Source organism: Siphateles boraxobius, unplaced genomic scaffold (assembly GCF_051911475.1).
Source record: "Siphateles boraxobius isolate OS27281-9 unplaced genomic scaffold, OSU_SipBor_1 83, whole genome shotgun sequence".
NCBI lineage: Eukaryota > Metazoa > Chordata > Actinopteri > Cypriniformes > Leuciscidae > Siphateles > Siphateles boraxobius.
This window is the reverse complement of record NW_027509212.1, coordinates 715,517-737,279: the sequence shown is the minus strand read 5'-3', so window position 1 is coordinate 737,279 and position 21,763 is coordinate 715,517. Positions and strand designations below refer to the sequence as shown.

Here is a 21,763-nt window from a genome sequence, read left to right as displayed (position 1 = left end):
TCGCATTGCTCGCTAAGGACGGGGCCTACGCCAAAGAACTTTATAAATTCATGCTTGCCGAGCTGTTAATAAATATACGCTTGTTATATCATTTTATCTCCCGAGTCTTTCTGTATTCTGTATCTATTCGTTAAAATGATACACCCTTAATTTCTTTGTAAATGGGAACTTACAAAATCAGCAGGGGATCAAATAATGATTTACACTGTAGACTACATTTCTTGCAAATCCTCATTAAACTTTCCTTTATCTTTAACTGGCAAAAAAATGGTGTTTCTGTTTCAAGAAATATCTACTTCTGTTAAACTTTAATTCCCCATGAAGATCCTCCCCTTTTGATACGCTATAAAGTGAGCGCTGAAACGGCCACATTATTTCATTCACCTCCTAATCAAAGATGGATCTGCAGATCTCAGTTTTTCTTCTCTTCATTATTTTCACTGCAGGTACAAAGGCAAATAACATTTGTAAGTTACTTGGTACAAATACAGATAATTGATGTCTCTTTCTTTTCTTTTTTTATTACTAAAGGACACTCTCTCAGGTGTTATCTGTGCAGCAGTCTGACGGGTTCTTGTCCAGATCAAAAGGTTGAAACATGTCCAGCTGGATCATCTTGGTGCGACAGTTCAGCAGCAGACACAATGCATGGTAAGTCCAATATGATTTAAAGTTGTAGATTCTGCTGTTATTTACTGGAGCTGCAACAGAACAGAGTCTTGTTTTTCTGATGGAATTAACTATTTTAATCACAAAAAAATCTACAAAGACTGTTTTCTCTTATTGTTTTGATCTCTATTTCACGAGTTCACAAGTACATGAAATCGGATATAGTAATTTATGCGTATTTGGCGTGCTGTTCGGGTTAGGACTCCGAGCTCGAAATTTGGCCAGAACCCAGAGTACTCCCCCCTTTACTGGGATAGAAACCAGCAGAGAGTGAGGTGATGGGGTGGTGGAGGGATGCTTTGAAACTGTCATGGGACAGAGGTGAGGGAAGGCTGTGCTCCTCCCGAACTTTGTTACATAAAACTTCATTTAAAAAAATGTAAAGAAGAAAAGCTCTAAATGTTGACACTTATAAATCAATTTTCAAGTTGAATTGGTCTTTCATTATTATTCATATTTTTCAGGTGAAATGTATTATAAAGAGATGGCTAAAGGTTGTGCTTCTCACTGTCAAAGTGGATCCGTAAACTTCGGCTATGCAGGGTCATTAACTTCTTGCTGTCGCACAGACTTGTGTAACCGCCAAGATCCAGGTATTGTCCTTAAATGACAATGTGCAAATCTTCTGTAAAGTCAACACTCATTTTACTTCTAAATGACATTCAATCAGAAAATAAAACACAGGGTGCGGCTGTCTAACTGTCTGTCGTGAAGTGATTGAATGGAGCAGATGAAATACTGTTATTTCATTAGATATTTTGTACAGAAAAAAAAATAAAATAAAACTTAATAAAACGTATTTTCCTTCTGCAGATCCAGTCCCGAATGGAAAGAAATGTTATACTTGTGATGGAAAGGGCTGCTCAAAAACATTGAGCTGTTCAGGAGACGAAGACCGCTGCGTTACATCAACAGGTGAGAATCTGGAAAAGGAAGAAGATCATTATCTTTTAAACTCTCTAGATTTAAACATTTGATACAGATCACACATACCAATGTACAGCTTAGACTGAATCAGCCTTTGTTTTTCTTCTTTCTTTTCATCAGAGAATTTTGATGGCCCGTTAACAGTTGTAAAAGGCTGTGCCTCTAAAGTTTTTTGTCATGACACGGCATCAGTTAAAAATGATGGGAGCTTCTCATGTTGTGAGGGGAACCTGTGTAACGGGGCTCTGAGCGTCACCCAGAGCTTCCTGTTCCTCTGCTGTTCTGTGCTCTCCTACTTCCTGCTGCACTGAATCCAGCAGCTCTACAGACTCTACAATCAGTCTCACTGCATTGAATCACTCCTCTGTATCTTTCGTGTTCTGATGTGATTTTTTTGCTGTAATATTTGATGTGACATTTTACAAAATAAAATACATCAATTAACAAACGCCATCGCGCGCCTGCAGGTGATAGGTGCGTAGAAAAAGAAGACCAAATAGGTAGGTCAACAAATCTACAAATAAGGAACTCTGGCACACTATCAGTACTTGCAAGTAATATAAACATGTTTTATTAGCAACGTTGTGGTCTCACGACCTTCATCAGGCAGTTCCTTATTTGTACAAAATAAAATACAACCTTGTTCTAGAGGTCATAATTAATAAAGCTTGTCATGTTGTAAAAAAGTCAGATAAATATTAAAAATCTATAATTTCTTTAAAAAAAGACTAAAGGGATAGTTCATCAAATTAAAATTAGATATTTTTTTTTTACTCACCCTGTTGCTTTTCTAATGCTGTATGCCCTTCTTTCTTTTTCGGACCACAAAAAAAACAAAAAATTCTGCTTCTGCTCGTCCAGTCCAGTATCAGAGAATGGTCCCATGCAACATGTGTTGTATATTCCTGGTGTTCTGGGGATGACAGGGTTTGGTGAAAAACAAACCAAAATAAATGTATTCTTTAACAAAAATCCTGCCTATGGTTTTAGAAATGTAAGAATCTGCTTAAGATCTGCTGATCTTATGTACTTACATAACATGGAAAACGAAGGTAGGGTACATTGAATTTAGCATTTAAGGTTATGATGATGATGTCAGCTGTAAAGCAAAGTTTTCAGGAAGAGATTCCTGCCAGTTATGAAAAACAAAGTGAACTGAACATGTCTTTTCCCTTCCCAGTCACCGTACAACATTCTGTCACGGAATGATTGTGGAAAAGGAGAGCGAGGACTCAATTGCAGAGGTTGAATGTTTAATAAAGATAGAAAATAAATCCAGGTACAAATGAAAACAAAGCAGGCAAACAGATAAACAGGTCTTAGCAGGAAACATAATAACGAACCAGCACAGGACTGCAAACACATGGAGACTGCGTTTACACTTGGCATTAACATGCGATCACCATGATCCGGATCATTAGCCAATCAGGACACGGTGCGTTTACATTTGTTCATATTAAGTACCTCTGTATCTGGATAACCGATCGGATTTCTGTTTTTGCATAATATTTAAATTAGGTCTGTAGCATGACATCAAATTAATAGTAAAGATGATACAAATTAAGCAATGTCCCAATTGCTTTCACTCACTCACTTTACTTTCCTATGCATTGTCCAGCCTTAGATAAAATTATGTTTTTTGAATGAAGGAATACTTTCAGAGTTGATCATACAAAAATCACTGGGTTGAGTTAAACAAGTCACATCATCGATCATCGGGGTTTTAACGTGCAATGACCATATTAACAGAAATGGGAGATTAATAAACATGCTAAAACAACAAAAACATTTAACATTTAAAACATTAAAAAATAAAAAGTGTATTCCCATTATTCCTCTGGCAAAGCAGAGCACGCTCTTCATCTCATGACTGATCACAGCTGTGATTGTACAGGCGATCGCCTCGTTCAGATAATGTTGCACAATTACACTGAAAAATTACACACAGCATCATGTAAGTCTAAATAAACTGTTTTAAATATTGACGTTTATTGTAAGGTTCAAATGAGTTTAATTTCTTGTCTAAACTGCGTCTGGCCATTATTTTCTGACAGCCACGTGGGGAGACTGGGCGGGGATTTAAATGATGTCCACCTGTGAATGCAGACACGATGGCTGGATTGCGTTTACATTACACTGAGATCCGATCACAATGCGTCCTCGACTACCTCCGAACCTGGACACGCTGATCGGATAACATTCCGATCAGAAACGCGTTAACACTTGTCTTTTCAATGTGTATGTGGACAACATCCGGATACAGGTTGCATGTTAATGTCAAGTGTAAACGCAGCCTAAATAGGGAACAAACAAAGGAGGGTAACGAACAAGGCAGGTGGGACAAATTAACCAATAATCAGATAACAAGATGCTGTAAAATAGACATACGCATTAAAAGCAGTTCAGTGAGCTTTTGTTTTATATCATGGTTCTGTTGCTTACCTTTGAAAAGAATATGGTTGTTGATCACATCCACAGCTGAAGGGCGTGTCTTTGCGAATTGTTGTAGGGTCTATGCCAGCACTATCAGTGTGTAACCATTTGTTGCACAGATCACACTGAACCCACATCATCCGTTTGATGTGTGGATGCAGGGTTCTAAAAACATTTACATTATTGTAAAGTCAAAACAGCAATATTCATTTACACTAAAACTCGCAATTTGTGTGGTATACTACTTACTTATTTCCTGTGTTTTGATAAACACATGCTTTTATGTCCTGGGCCATGCAGGTGTTGGTCTCTATTTCACCTTCCTCTCTTTCTCCAATAGCAGTCGGAAAGTCCTGTCCAGTATTACATATGAGTTTTAATATTGTTTTTTTTTTTGGTCCAATTCTATTGAAAATCTTCATTCCTGTTTGTCTTACTTCAGTCGTCACATCTTTCAACATGCTTGTGGCATGGTAAACACGCAGTTGTACAAGCTGACAAGTTTGCAGCACTTCAGAAGACATTTTCATGTTTTTGGCTTCCATTTCAGCTGCCTTTAAAAGAAAAAACAATGAAGTGGTTAACAGGCCAAAATAGCACATTTTGAAAACATTTTAATAGTGAGAGATAAACCTTACAGTGCAAACAAATACCCCACAGTTCACACCATCTTGCTGCATCCACTGTTCTGGATTGCAAACAGTCCAGCCATCCAGTGACCCAAGTTTTTGGAAAGCCTCTCTTTACAGATTTTAGATTAAAACAGAGCTCAACTGTCATGCATCTTTCACATCTTCTATATATTATTAATATAATGTTAACGTTTTTTATGCTACACTACAGATAAGAAATTAATTACCTCAGAATCTCCATGTCATTTTTTTCAATAGAATTGTAGATCTCCATTGAATAATAAATACGCACTTGTTTTCCAGAGACATCGAAAACCTGTGAAAAAATCATATTAAAAAAGTTACAGTCAGCATATCAATTCAATGTTACAGCACAACTGAGTTTCTTGTACACCTTACCCAGAGTATAAAGTGGTTTCCCCGTTCTGGTGTATTACCACCAACGATTCTTGGGAGCAGGATCTTTTGAGCATTCTACAGTGGAAACACACACACACGCACATATATATATATATACATGATATACAGTATATGTGAAAACCCTCAATTGTTATACAATTACTCAAGTATATACCTCAAGATCTTGCACATGTGACCTTGAAATGGCTTTGTTTTTTGTCCACTCTCTGTACCACAAAATGTACACATCTGTGTATAAGGCAACAACCTGCGCATGAAGTGAACTGAAATTAATTATACTATGTTTTTAACATTCACAGAGCAATATGACAAATCTCATGAGACAATTGCATATCTGCAAAGGCCATTGAATAGTCAGTTACTTACATTCTGAGTTTCTGCTGCAATTTGAGCAAGACGACAGTTCACTGCCTTTAAATAAATGACAGACTTTAATATACAAACAAATTAGATGAGTAGATTGTGAATGTGAGTGTAGTTATATTACATGGACTGTGTGCAGTGTCATGTACTGAGTTCCTAATAAAGAATTGTAAAGCAAACATAAGAACATTGTAAGCACACTTACAATATAGGGCCCTATGCTGACTTCCTAAAAGAGTTTGCATACTTTCTCTCAGATCTATTGGTCAATGTCGATAAAGCAATAATTGTTGGAGACTTTAACATACACGTAGATAATACAAATGATGCGTTAGGGACTGCGTTTACAGATTTATTAAACTCCTTTGGGGTCACGCAAAACGTCAGTGGTCCCACTCATCGTCTAAATCATACACTAGATTTAATTTTATCATATGGAACCAACCCAACCGATATAAATATTATACCGCAAAGTGATGATCTCCCTGATCATTACATGGTATCTTGCGTAATACGTACTGCTGAAATTTGTCAAGTTGCGCCACGTTATCGACCAGGCAGAACAATCCTTCCAACCACTATAGATAGATTCTCAAATAGCTTACCTGATCTATCTCAGCTGCGCAGTGCACCCAAACAAACAGATGAGCTAGAGGAAATGACTAGCAGTTTGAGCACCATGTTCTCTAGTACACTAGATATTGTTGCACCAATTAGACTAAAAAAGGTTAGAGAGAAAACTAAAGCACCATGGCACAACAGTGCTACGCATGCAATCAAGAGAGAAACTCGTAACTTAGAGCGTAAATGGAAACAAACTAATTTAGAGGTCTTTAGAATCGCGTGGAAAGACAGTATGTCACATTATAAAAAGGCTCTAAAAGCAGCCAGGGCTGAGCATCTCCGCAAACTAATAGAAAATAACCAAAATAATCCAAGGTTTTTATTCAACACCGTGGCTAGACTAACAAATAAACAAACATCACCAGAGCAAAATATTCCGTTACAATATAGTAGTAATGATTTTATGAATTACTTCAATGAGAAAATAGAAAGCATCCGAAACACAATTGTAAATATACTTTCCTCTATGATGTCTTATGATTCAGCCTCAATTATGGCCCCTCTAGAACAACTACACCGCTTTACAACTATAGGACAGGAAGAGCTAAATAAACTTATCATTGCATCTAAACCAACAACATGTTTATTAGATCCAATACCCACTAAACTACTGAAAGGAGTGTTACCGGTAGTGGAAGAGCCTCTTCTTAATATTATTAACTCGTCTTTATCTTTAGGTCATGTTCCAAAAATATTCAAGCTGGCAGTAATAAAACCTCTCATTAAGAAACTGCAATTAGATCCAAATAACTTAGCAAATTACAGCCCCATCTCAAATCTTCCATTTATGTCTAAAATACTAGAAAAAGTTGTGTCCGCTCAATTGTGCTCTTTCTTGCAAGAAGATGATATCTATGAAAAATTCCAGTCGGGATTCAGACCGCATCATAGCACAGAAACTGCGCTAGTTAAAATAACAAATGATTTACTTTTAGCTTCTGACCAAGGCTGTATCTCAATACTAGTTCTACTCGATCTTAGCGCTGCGTTCGACACTATCGATCATAAAATACTCTTGGATCGACTACAAAACTACACTGGTGTTCAGGGACAGGCATTAAGCTGGTTTAGATCGTACTTATCAGACCGTTACCATTTTGTCTGTTTAAATGGGGAAAAATCAAAGATAACGCCAGTAGACTATGGAGTGCAGCAAGGATCGGTGTTAGGCCCTCTGCTATTCTCAATATACATGCTGCCACTTGGTAATATTATAAGAAAACATGGAATTAATTTCCACTGTTATGCTGATGACACTCAATTATATATCTCATCACGACCAGATGAAAACACTAACTTATCTAAATTGACAGAGTGTCTAAATGATATAAAATGCTGGATGACGTGTAATTTCCTGCTATTAAATTCAGATAAAACGGAGGTACTACTTATTGGTCCAAAAAACTACCCACAAAATCCCTTACAATACAACTTTAATTTAGAAGGATGTCCTGTTACTTTATCCACTACAGTAAAAGACCTGGGTGTTATACTAGACCGCAACTTGACTTTCGAAAATCATATTTCATATGTTACAAGAACAGCCTTTTTCCACCTTAGAAACATTGCTAAGCTACGTAACATGCTATCTGTTTCTGATGCAGAAAAGCTAGTTCATGCATTCATGACATCGAGAATAGATTACTGTAATGCTTTATTAGCTGGTTGTCCTGCATCCTCAATAAACAAGCTACAGTTAGTGCAAAATGCAGCCGCTAGAGTTCTTACTAGATCAAGAAAATATGATCATATAACACCTATTTTATCATCTCTACACTGGTTACCTATTAAGTTACGTATCAATTACAAAGTATTCCTACTGACCTATAAAGCCCTAAATGGTTTAGCTCCTGTGTATTTAACAGACCTTCTATCGCCATACAATCCATCGCGCTCTTTAAGATCACTAAATTCGAGGCTTCTGGTCATTCCTAGGATATCTAAGTCCACTAAAGGAGGGAGGGAGTTCTCGCATTTAGCTCCTAAACTCTGGAATAGCCTTCCTGATATTGTTCGAGACTCAGACTCGCTGTCCCAGTTTAAAACTAGATTAAAGACGCATCTCTTTAACCAAGCATTCACTTAATGCTTAACCTTTAATACTACTGCTGAATCAGTTCGAATGCATTAACATTATGAACATCAGCTATGCTAATTATTTCCCATCTGCCTTTCTGCTGTTATCTCGGGACGCTAGTCCCGAGGTAAATAGCGTTCGTCAGCTCCAGTCTGTATCCAGCCTCTCACGGAGACTTCAGATGCCCCAACGCCTGTGAAGAGACGACTCGACGCCTTTGAAGAGACGACTCAAAGCCGGCGATATGTTATGCCATAAATTAATACATGATTAACTAACTGTATTTTTCTATATACATTTCCGAAATGCACTTTCTGTAAAGCTGCTTTGAGACAATGTGTATTGTGAAAAGCGCTATACAAATAAATTTGAATTGAATTGAATTGAATTGAACTTACATTATCATTTAACCAAGGCATGTTCTTGTTTGGGTCTTCCTCTAAAAGAGAAGAAGGGCAAACACTTCTTAAGTCTGCAATATACAGTGTTGCATATGCTGAAAATCTGTGAATTATTTGTCTCTCTCTCCTCCAGGAAATGTAAAGTTGTTTCAGCTTGTCCTGTAGTTCAAAAACAGAACCCATTCATTGCATGTAAATGAAGCAGAAAATACTACAGGTGCAGTTTTTTGTTACTGTAAACTATTCCTTGGAGGTTTAATATACAAAAAGCCAGTCGGTACCTTATTTTGTTCACTTATAGGAAACAATGACACAGTGAAACTCTCCATATCTTCCTCAACTTTGTCTGGATCAACTTGTGGGTCAGTTAATGACTTTGCACATGTTCTTTGGTACATCTCTGCAATGATATGACATTGTATTGAGATACAATGAAAAGTGTATGTTAATACATTTTATAATACATGAACTTTTATTTCATGAACTATATTACCTTTGTCTGTTTCCTCATCCACACCTATTAATAGGTGTCCATGTAGCCCTAGGTGCACATCTTTTCGGGACATTTTTTGAATGTCCTGCAAGAAGTTATTATTGATCCTCTGATTGTGCAGATGGAAACACAGCCGCAAGGCAAACATGTAATGAATGTCCTTCAGTTGGCAGAGGAAATACCGGCTGGTTGACAGCTCTTTGTTAATTTGCTCTGCTGAAGACGAATTAACAATAGAGGCAAGATCTGGCATCAGTTTTATGCTCCTCAGTCTCTCTTCAGGCCTTTTTTGTTTTTTTTCATGAAAACGGTCATAGAGGGAGTACCGTTCACAAGTTCCAGTCAGAGGGTGAGGGCAGGTGAATCTGTCACTTGTTTGGTCTTTGTGTATATTTGGCCCCATAGACCTTCGAAGGGTATTCACCCATTCTTTCTGCACAGTAAGTTTTTTTTCCAATGCAGCAGAAATGTTTTCTGATGTTGGAGCACATAGCCTGCCATCATGTGGCTGAAAAAACTTTTGATGAGTCCTATTATTCACATGTCTGGCAACACGTCCAGCTATATCTGAGATGAAGACCGTGGGTGGACATTTAAAACTCAGGAGACCATCTCCATGGTCTCGAGCAGATTCCTGCCACCACCGGGGTGACTGATAGTAAACCACACCATGGGTGCACCCAAGATGCAGTACCCCTCCTGTGGGGAAAAAATGGGGCAAATGCAGAACAATTGCTAATTTCATGTAATATGTTTTCACAATGAGTTATGTAGTTTGGCAGTCAAATGTAAAATATAAATATTTTTTTTTCATTAACTGGCAGTGAATAATGTCTATGATTCATTATCAATCAGGGCAAAATGGTTATGATAGATGGAGGTAACATTATAGTGTTATTGTCTTCTGTGGGTCTTTAAGTATGCTGTATGTTAGTATGATAGTTTTATTTTATTTTATTAAACTGCTGCGTTTAAATACTTTTTTCTTCCTGCTTCCCTTAATGTTTGTGTTCTTAATGTCCAGATATATAATATATATAAAAATGTATTGTCCATTCTGTACCATGCTTGTAATTGTCTACATTTGTATCTTACCTCCTGCTTTGTGAAGCTTCACAAACATTTTTGGATATATATCCTTATACAGAAGTTCCTCAAGCCTATTAATGAGGTCAGACTGTGATCCACTTGCTGAAATGCCTAGAGCATTGCATGCCGTTGTAAGATCTTCTTTTCAAGGCTAATAGTGATGAGGGAAAACATGCATATGGTTATTAATTTTTTTTTTTTAAGTAGTTTGGGCAAATTACAAATTGACTCCAAAGTGTCATCTCTACTGAAAGTAATACATTAAACCTATAAATAAAATATTTTATAGTTTTTTTAATAGAATAAGCATCAGCAAACAGCAAATTGTATTACCCCTTTGAGCTCTAATATTGGCAAAATTCGGTCCTCATCAAATTCCTCATCTGTCCTCTTTGTCCACAATCGGTCTTTCTGGGAGAGGCCTTTCAAAATCTCAGTCTTGGGTATGACATCAGATATTCTTGAGTATTGACCAATTCATGGTGTAAAGGCAGAATATGTCAGGGAGCTAGCAAATGGGTTTTGACATTACCCTGAGGGAGGGAGGAAGGGAGGGAGTGAGTGGGTGAGTTAGTGACTGAGTGAGTAAGTAGGGAGAGAAGGAATGAATGACGTATGGGAGGGAGGGAAGGAAGGAGGGAAGGAATTGTAAATCAAATTTAAAGCAAGTAGGCATAATAATGTTTAAGAAGTATATTAAACAGCTTACCATCATAAAGTCCTGTTGCCATTATCTCTTTCTCAAGGTTTTCCCATCTAGATGAAACATTCACCTGTGTGTCCTGTGAAGGGGTGTTTGTCAGGTCTGGTCGTCTCATGAGATGCACTATTCAGAAAGAGTAAGTATTTTATGAGCAGACAGTGGAAACTGTTGTTGCCAACTTTTGAGGGTAAAGCATTTTTTCCATGAATGGGTACACTGAATTCCTACCTGGTAAGTCAAAGGCCACTTTCCAGTTGGCGTCAGCAATCAAAATAGGAGGATGATGGCCACAGCAGTAACAAAAGTAATTGTAGGTGTAGTTCCTCAAAGCAGAGAAGTGGTAAAAAGCTTTCCTTATTGTGTTGTGAGGAATGTACACTTTGCTGTGTTCCCCCAATGTACGCAAAAAACGTCCGACAGCAATGTGGTTCTGTTGCAGGTATAGACAAATTTACATTGTAGTTAGGCCAATGGGCAAGATAATGTTCAGGTAAATATTAAATCATGTTGCCTAAAATTCACTGATTTTTTTTTTTTTTTGACTTACTGAAAGACCTGTTGTCAAAAGTGAGCACAAAGGGATTGTTAGGAACACTTTATTGAAATTGTGAAATCCAGAATCATATTCTTGGAATCTGACTGGGGTTCCACAAACAGGGCATTCCTTAATGTACACTGCAACACCTGAAAATAAAATATACATAAATAAAATATATATAATTATATACAACAACAATATGTTTCCACTACAACTCATTAAGTGTGACACATACCTCTGTGCACAGAAAACAAAGCATAAATGGTTGCATGTTTTGTCTTTAGGATTGCTTCACTGAGGTCAGGGTAGCATGGTCCGGGGCAGTAAGGGGATTGTGTCTCTTTAGGCACAAAGCTTTCAGGTTTTGTCATTTCCGTTAATATGAGGTCTTGTGGAAGATTTTCTGGAATTCTCTTGCACCTCAAAAAGTACTCTGTCATTTTAATCCCTGCTGATGCTGTCTCATTTGATGGTTTTGATTCATCATCCCTCTTCTTGATCTTTCTCCTCAAGGTCCTCTATTTCTTCAGGAGTTGCATTTGAATGTTCTCTCAGTAATGATGGACGCTCCTGGAATATCCACCACATGCATACGTGTCTGTGGACACAACTCAGTCTGTGTTTACTGCCCCTACATTGACAGTGCCATCTGCCATACTTTATGACATTTGAAACGACTCTTTGGGCATTCTGTCTGCAAAACTCCATGGGTTTCTTGTTGCATTTGTGTATTAGCTTGCTCCTCTGAAAGTCTGTCCTCGGAAACAATATTTTTGCTCATGCACTGTAAAAAATATTTTAGCAATTTAGTTATTTCAACTTATTTTTTTGAGTAGAGATAACTAGATTGTCCAGACAACAAGAAATTTTAAGTTTTCTTGTTCTCAACTAGACTGAAAGTTGAATGAACAAGTCAAATTGTTATTTTAACTCAAAAATGTATGTTTAAACAACTGCACTAGATTTTCTGTTGAATTAACAAGTATACTGTACTTGTTATTTTAACTTATAAAAGTAAGTTGAAACAACTGCACTACGTTTTCTGCAGGTTTTACTTCAATTATACTCTAATGCTTTGATATTAAACTAAACTTAATTTATCTATCTATCTTGCTGTCTGGTAGACTGCATGGTCTTAAAACCTAAACTTCAAGCTTTTAAAACCACTTCAAAAATAAACCCTTCAACAATGTTTTTACAATTATGAGCACAGATTCATTAAATTACACAAAAAAAAAAATTCTAGTTGCTTTAGTTTTTAGTCATGGTCAGATTCAATCCATCATGGGCGGATTTGAGCGATTCATTAAAATGAACCGCTCAAGATGATTTGCTGAATCATTTTTTTTCTCTGAGAATTTTCGAGAGAAGCCAGTGGAAACCGGATGATTTTCCATGTTGGACCTTACACGTGTCTTCAGAAGAAATAGACTGATACAAAGTGTGACATTTTATTTTGTGAAAGTGATTGTTTCGAGTTTTTAGTTCGTAATAAGCGTTTTATAGTCTTGTGTTAACAAATAATATAAAAATAAATCATACATTACATTCATAAGTGCAAATGAACATTAGTAAAAAAAAAATTTTCAGAATTATTCACAGCAAAAACTCCAGTGTTAAATGAACTCTCCTGGGAGTTTATATAGCTTGTTAAAGTTGGTAGTGTTAAAGTTAAAGAGCTAATTAAGTGAATCATTGAGTGATGATTGACCATTATTGAAGACACCTGATGTTAACAAGCAGAATCACCAAAGGAGAAAATCTAATTTTGTAAGCCACCATTATGGTGATTAGTGTTTGCTTTAGTTGGTCTCGTGACCCTTAAACTGTTAACATTATATTTTGTTTCGGCTATTGTATTTGAAAAAAATGGGTTGCAGTCAGGAAAAAAAATATGTAAATGTAAATGTACTTTACTTGCCTGCCATGATTGTGGATTATCAGATGTAAATTCAGAGACCTACTGAACAAAAGTAAATAAGGATACAACAAATACATTCCATATACTTATAACAATCTGAAACAAGCGACATCATTAATATGAATACATAATCTAAAGTCACCATAATTGTTATCATGTATAATTAAGGTTTTCGGTAAAGTTCTGGAAGTCTGCGATACATTATTTTTGAACTGGCAAAATACAAGGCTACAATTAAGACCTTACCTCCCACTTCGTAAGATCCCATTTTTATTGCCCTGGGTAGTTTATTCGAAACTGTCAAATTCTGATATAGTTTACGTAGCATACATCAATTATAGGCTAAGTTATTTTAATCCCGTTTACTGAAGTGGCAACATGCCATACACCTCACAATTCTTTCTTTCGTCATAAGATCCCAACGTTTAGTGGGGTCGGGTGAGTAGGCGATTCAAACAGTCAGATCCCGGCATACAAGTGATGTTACAAACAAGTTTATCTAAATATTTAGTTCAATTCATTATTAATATATATATATATATATATATATATATATATATATATATATATATATATATATATATATATATATATATATATATATATATATATATATATGTAGTTCACAATATAGTTATTGAATATAATTATATAATTAGTGAAAGTGTTTAACCATTAGGGAACACTCTGTGAATAGATGGATACAGCGTCCAGCAAGCGTCTGTAAGCTGCCAGTCTGATCACGGCCATTTGACTGGTTATATTGGGATAACAGTCCCCAAAACAGCAATCATACACAAGAATAAAGGCATGACATTATATTCATAATAAGAAAACAATTTATTTCCTTGCATCGAGTGTCAGGCAACGTGTTATACTCGCAGAATCAGACGCGACTGACTGGATGAGTGACTGGACACTAGTGGCTTGCAAAGATGGCACAGACCAAGAACACAGGTGGGTTTGTGATAAATATGTCATATGATTTAAGAACCGATGCGTATCTATAACAACTGTAAATTATTATAAAAACACCACCAGAAGTGACTACAGTACAGACTGTAACTGCTTTTTGTCTTTTACTTTTAAGGGAATCCATCCTGAACCTGTTAGTGAGCTGGTGGTGCAAAAGCCCAAAACAGTGGGTCAGAACGGTCTGAGGTCCACATTGTACAAGGCATATATAGGTGATTAATTTGTTAACTGTTTGATTGTTGCTATATGAGAGTAAGTTAAGTTTTTTTTTTAATGTTATGACTAACATGATTATGGTTACCGCAGATACAATAAATAAAATGTAAATGTAGTTAAGCACTCATGTCTAACTTTTCTTTTGTGTGACCAATAATCGTGTGTATCTCTTTGCTCTTTTGTGTAGGACCACTGCCAGATCCATATATGATGGCATCTGGAAGTAAATTAAGCCAGGTGCAGCCCCAGTCTCTCATGGCTGTTGTATTGGATGGGGTTTCTGAGATGGAGCTGACACCATCTAGATTTTGGTCTGTCCCTCGTGGATCTCCCATGTCCTATCACTGTCCACCCAAGAAGTCCAGTGACCTCATCCTACACCACATGGCTCCAGAATTTCCGTCCCTTCCTCTGATGTAGCACACTTTTCCCAGGTTGCATTTCGTCCCAACCTTACATCAGTTGATGCATCTCCAGTCTCTTGAAGTGTCACCGCAGCTGTCCAGCGAGATAGCCAAAGAAACTCAGCTACGGCAGACAAGGCTACGGACACCGCTACGGCGACCAAGGCTGACTGCCAGTCGTTTTTGGGATGATTGTTGTAGTAGAGTCGTGCAGAGGAGGAGTCTGCAGCTATTCAGATGATCAGAGGCTCCGCAAAGCAAACAGCTGCAATGAAGCGTGGTCTACTGGTAGAGCCTGAAGTGCTGGCAAACTATGCTGAAACTATGCGAGTTAATGTGCTACCAGCAGGATTCGTCATTCACCCTGACGCACCACATCTCGGGGCCAGTCCTGACGGTCGGGTGTATGACCCTTCAGAGTCGCCTCCTTTTGGCCTGGTTGAGGTGAAGAGCAGCAAAAAAAATGATCCGTCTAAGGTTGCTCACCTCAAGGTGCAGGAAGGCCACGCCAGTTTGAGGCGTTCACATAAATACTACTGGCAGGTTCAGGGCCAACTGGCAATCACAGGACTGACATGGTGTGACTTTGTTACCGATACCCTATCAAATTTAACTGTGGAAAGAATTTAGCGTGATGACTCATTCATAGCGGAAATGAAAGAGAAATTAGATGTATATTATTATGGCACATACATGAATGCATACCTTGAATTCCACTAATCTTGTCTTTACCAATCAATTTTGCCTTCTGTCTTACTGTTGACGAACTAATGTTATTTTTTATTGTAAATGTTTGATGTTATTTCCACTAATCTTGTCTTTACCAATCAGTTTTGCCTTCTGTCTTACTGTAGATAAACTGTTATTTTTTTTATTGTAAATATTTGATGTTATTTCCACTAATCTTGTTCTTTACCAATCAGTTTTGCCTTCTGTCTTACTGTTGATGAACTAATCTCATTTTTTTTTTAAATGTTTGATGTTATTTATTTAATAAGTTGTTATTAATCAGTTGATGTTACACATATACCAAAAAATTAAAGGATGCATCATTTTGACCAAAATTGTTCAAACAGAAAAATATTATGAATAAAACAATTATATTTAATTTGATGTTTAAGAATGTGGGAACACTAAATTATTTACATACTATTTACAAATTATACATTTACGTACAAAACATTAATTCATTCACTCTTCAAAACAAAAAGGTCCTTGATAATTTGCTAAAACACAGCAGTTAAGCCAGATCTGATTCACACTGACAATCAGTGTGAGCGGCTTAGGAGAGTCCCAGATGTGGAAGGACTTTACCCTACCAATCACTCTCTCCACTATAATTCTGAGACGGGCAATGGCTTGGGTTTGTTCTGTTTCCTCTTTGCTGAATTGAGCTGAACGCTTAAAAGGTGGAATGATGAGCTTAGCTCCAACGTCAGCAAGGAGGTCTTGAATGAGGAACCCTTTGTCCGCCATGATATCGTCTCCTGGCTCCAGCAAGGGAAGGACTCCACTGATCCTGGTGATCTCCTTATCTGAGATGCACCCAGTGTACGGGGTGAGACGAATGTCACCAAGCCGTCCATGTCACCTCATCTATTAATGGCATGATGCGTGGTGCGCAGACGCAGACGTTCCTCTTGTTGGAGCGGATAAACTATAACGATCAGTCATAATCCCACCCCCTTTGAAGCGGTACTAACTGCAGTGGAAAAGCAACCGAGCTAAAGCAAACTGAGCCGTGCCGTGCCGAGCCGAGTCGTACCACGCAGTGGAAAAGCGAAGCGAGCCGTACCGTGCCGCGCCGAGCCGAACCGTACTGAGCGGTACCGAGCCGGACCATACAGTGGAAAAGCGCAATAAGTCATGGATGTAATCCAAACCCTCGTCCAGAGCACCTATAAAGATAAATAAATTAAAAACCAGTCTTAACATATTTATGCTACCTCTCAACACAACACAGAACAGTAATCATGTCAACTCTTAATTACATCACTGCAGAAATAATGTCATTCAGAGCATGCCCCCTACAGCTAGACAGCATGAGACTATGTTACAGTTACAGATGTACGCTAAAATTAGTTAAATAAAAATATGTGTTTGTAATGTTAACCCTCTGGGGTCCTATGTGTTTTTGGGGTCCTGGAGGTGTTCTGACATGCTCTAACATTTGTGCTTTTTTCAGTTATTTATTAACATGTTAATGGCAAAGGTGTAAATTCACTCTATATAGCACAAACAGGGCTACCATAATATGTTAGCAAGATGTATGTACATGCTTGTATTTTTGAGAGAATATTGTTTATGCATGGTTATTGAAAAAACTAAAACTTAAAGTCTCTGAAATAAGGCCACAAAACACATACTAAATATGTGTCCACAAGACTTTTGACTAATGGATGTTCTCGCCTAGGATTTTTGCTTCAAAATGATCTGAAAATTATCCTTCCAAATCATTCACATAAAACAATACATTGATTTAAATTTAGTAAAACACTTTTTGTTTGGAAAGGCAATATGCGAAATGGGCGTGACTCATGTATAATGGTCTGATTCACACCTGTGAAGACAAAAGACCTGCTTAATGAGCCTGCATAATGAGCTTTTCACAGGTGTGTCACTGAGCCACAAGAAAGAATACAAGGACACAAGAAAAGAAATGTGTATATATACTACAAAATTGGTTCACAGTTGGAAACATCTTTTAAAAAATAGTATTTTTCCACTTGTATTTTTGCTTGCAAATTGTATAATATCCAAGGTGAACATTTCTAGTAATTGTGTAGTTAATTCTCATACTGTATTTTCAGAAAGTTTTGGATATGTATCCTCTCCCCAAATTTGTTACTAATAAAACACAATACAAATAATTTGAAGAGAAGGCTTATATTGACCTTTTAAGATTTTGTTTACATCTACCTTGTAAATATATTATTTGCTATTTTATTAAAAAGGTTACAATTACAGCAACAATTAAAATAACAATATTTCAAGTGTAATATTTCTTTGTAAAAACTAAAGTATACATTTTATCATACATATTTCAAATTTAAGGATTCATTAGTTTGAATAAAGCCTACATTGGAACAAACACTATAATAGCATCCTAGTTGAGGACTTTATTTTTGACAAAACAAACATAGCCTAATATATTTAACATTTGAGCAGAAATTGGTGAACAAAAGCTTATTCAATGTGGCAGTAGTCTATAGTTTAGGCTACAGTAAACAGTTAATAATCTATCCAAAAACTAGTCAACGAAATGTTGTCTTACATATTTCTTCTGTAACATAGGCATATTGTTTGTTGTTTTTATGATAGCCTATATTAGGGCATATAAATATTAATTTGCAGTTTAATACGTTGCTAATACAAAGACATTTTAACGTTATTTCAACATATTTCAGTCGATTTTCTCTCATCTCAGTATAGCAATAGGGTTTGGTAAAAACTGTTCAGTTCATTCATTCACACACAGACGCGATTCATATTTAAACAGTCTTTTTGCAGTGTACATACACTATGATATCGCAATTAGAACAATAATAAAAAAACTTACTTCTCAGATGGATATTTCAAATTTCTTTGTAAAAACTAAAGTATACATTTTATCATACATATTTCAAATTAAGGATTCATTAGTTTGAATAAAGCCTACATTGGCACAAACACTATAATAGCATCCTAGTTGATGACTTTATTTTTGACAAAACAAACATAGCCTAATATATAACATTTGAGCAGAAATTGGTGAACAAAAGCTTATTCAATGTGGCAGTAGTCTAGTTTACATTAAACAGTTAATAATCTATCCAAAACTAGAAAACGAAATGTTGTCTTTCATATTTCGTCTGTAACATAGGCATATCGTTTGTTGTTTTTATGAGCCTATATTAGGGCATACATATTAATTTGAAGTTTAATACGTTGCTAATACAAAGACATTTTAACGTTATTTCAACATATTTCATTCGATTTTCACTCATCTCAGTATAGCAGGGTTTGGTAAAAACTGTTCAGTTCATTCATTCACACACAGACGCGATTCATATTTAAACAGTCTTTTTGCGGTTTACATACACTATGATATCGCGATTAGAACAATAATAATAAAGAACTTACTTATCAGATGGATCCGTTGCTCCTCGGAATGAAAAAAAAACAGCACATGTTCTGAGGTAAATGTCCCAGGATTACTCCTCACACAGCCTCGCAAGAAGAAATAGTAGGCTACATTAATCTGATGATTACATTTGTTGTGTTATCGCGTTTATGAGGGGCGTTGACACTTTGCATGTGTTGCTTCAGATCATTTGCGTTTGAATACCGCGCGCTCTCCGTGGGCGTGTCTGATTAGCAGAATAATGAGCTAAGAGAACGATAATGAGATCGGCTGACACCTCTCTCTGTTTTAATAGATTACATAAACAGAGAATATTTATTTTAGTTTTGAATTAGATATTTTAAAAGTACAAACTTAAATGATTATAAAGATATATTGCTCGTGCTTGTGTGAATAGTATTCGCTGAGCTTTGTTTAAGTTTAGAGACGTGCACCAGAAAAAAATTTAACGGAGACAGAGAGGCAGAAAGCACACCCTGTTTATTTTCTTCATTTTACAAAAGCACACGGTTTTGATGTTAATGTGAGTGTACACAAAAAAAAGAAGACCCTCTATAGTTTATAATCATGTATTGATTTTATTTATATGACCAAAAATGACGGAGTATTTTAAGTCTATGTTGCTGCTATGTGGAAAAAAAACAGCAAAACGCGACGGCGCGTTTCTCGACCCCAGAGAGAAAAACTCAACTGCAAATAACAAATCCAATTACTGTGTGCACCAGTGGAGTTTTGCTGGCATCCAATGGGGAAAATCTGTTACTTCGCCCAAACAAAATACTACCACTCATTTTTTGACAAATCAACCTCACATTTGGAACATAACTTATTTAGATTTATGGCTTTGATTTTCTAGCCGTTTTAGAGTTAAACTTGTTTCATAAAATATATATATTTTATACAAAATGTTCATAAACTTTTTTTTTGATTTACTTATTCATTTTTAAGTCTTTAAAATGAGACCAAACATAAGTCTGTGCTCCCAAGTTTCACATTTTTAAGACAGTTTATTGACAAGGACATTTTTGTCCTCTATGTACCTATGTGTAACTTTTTTTTAATTGATGCACAAGGGTTAAGTTGTTCAGTTAGAAATGCATTTATCACACGAATGCATTTATCCATTAAGAGTACACATAGTTGACTAGTGTTAAATTACTAAACACATTATGAACAATCTTACCTGCAGGTGGGTGTGTCACTTAGTCGTGATCCATTCTTACTACCTTAGCCACCATGGTGCTATCTTCACCTTCACAGCATAGCTGGAAAGACTGACGTTTGAAGGTCCTGTCATATACTGACTCCCTTCTCAAAGGAGCAGTAAAATTGTTCCAAGGGAATAGGCTCGGGACAACACCACTCTTCAGGCGACGAACGACGCAGCCACCAACGTAATCATCCGGGCGAAGTGACAACGAAATGGGAACGTCTCGGTTACGCATGTAACCCTCGTTCCCTGAGTAGGGAGCGGAGACGTTACGTCTTCCTGCCACTTCCGCTGTACCACGGGGATCGCCTGAGTTCAGTCTCGGCTCCTCAGCGAAGAAACATATCTGCATGTTGCCGGCGTCCTCCTTTTACAAACAAAAGTTAATAAGTTCGGGGGCCAGACAGGTGTAACCCTGTCAATTATTTCCAGAACAATAACCCAGATAGCTTGGATGCCACCAGTTACATACACGAAATAAAAAAAAATAAAAATAAAAACACAAAGGACTGTTCAAAATCAGTTTAGAAATGTCTGTATTTCCCACTATTTCACACAAGAAAGAACAAAAACAAAAAAATATACAACCACTTTAAATTGTCAGTCAAATTTTCTTTACAAAGACCACAGATTCAACAGTTCGTTCATCTAGGCTCAGCGTTTCTGTAGTTCTAATGAGACATAAGAAAACGTCTCGGTTACGTATGTAACCCTCTTTCCCTAAGTAGGGAACGGAGACGTTACGTCAGATGACGACGAATGGGGTTTCGCTTAGAAAGCCTATCGACTTCGAGTATTACAAAACGAGCCAATGGCAAAGAAATGCCATGGGTCTGCGGAATTTGCATAGCGTATCTCCGCCTTACCTCGTGGGTATAAAAGGAGGACGCCGGCAACATGCAGATATGTTTCTTCGCTGAGGAGCCGAGACTGAACTCAGGCGATCCCCGCGGTACAGCGGAAGTGGCAGGAAGACGTAACGTCTCCGCTCCCTACTCAGGGAACGAGGGTTACATGCGTAACCGAGACGTTCCCATTTCGTTGTCACTCCGCTCCGGATGATTACGTCGGCTGACGAACAATGGGGTTACCAGTCTAATCACGCCACCTTCTCGGCTGTCTTCCAGTGCCCTGCGTAAATCTGAGATCCCTGTCGTGAGACTAGCACGGATGAAGGCCTCCTATTTAGAACAGGAATACCAAGGTACACTGGGGAGCATATCCCATAACTTAGAGGAAATATGCAATTATTGCCAACCCAGGGGGGGGGGGGGGGGGGACTTAGAGAATACACATATGACCCAGAGGGATGCATATGGAGAACACTGGGGTGTCCAGCCGCAGGTGGAATATTTCAACCACAGGGGTGGCAAGTTGGCTTGCCAAGGGAAAGACACATGCTCAGAGAGGCTTACAGTGGAAATACACATGTGGGGGTCACTCAGAGGAGGGACCATGCACACGGGATGCACCTAGCCGACGTGCAGGCATTAGACACTGGCGCCGACGTCAGGAGTGCTGGAGGAACTCAGGGCTTTCGGGGAA

The 21,763-nt window shown here is 37.4% G+C and overlaps 1 long non-coding RNA gene across 1 annotated transcript; it reads left to right on the top strand.

The window, feature by feature from the left end:
* The first annotated feature begins 397 nt into the window (after nt 1–397).
* LOC143730866 (uncharacterized) lies at nt 398–1,934 on the top strand. Its single transcript, XR_013200670.1, has 3 exons — nt 398–446; nt 532–651; nt 1,798–1,934. It is a non-coding gene; the product is annotated as an uncharacterized LOC143730866 (long non-coding RNA).
* Nucleotides 1,935–21,763: the final 19,829 nt, after the last annotated feature.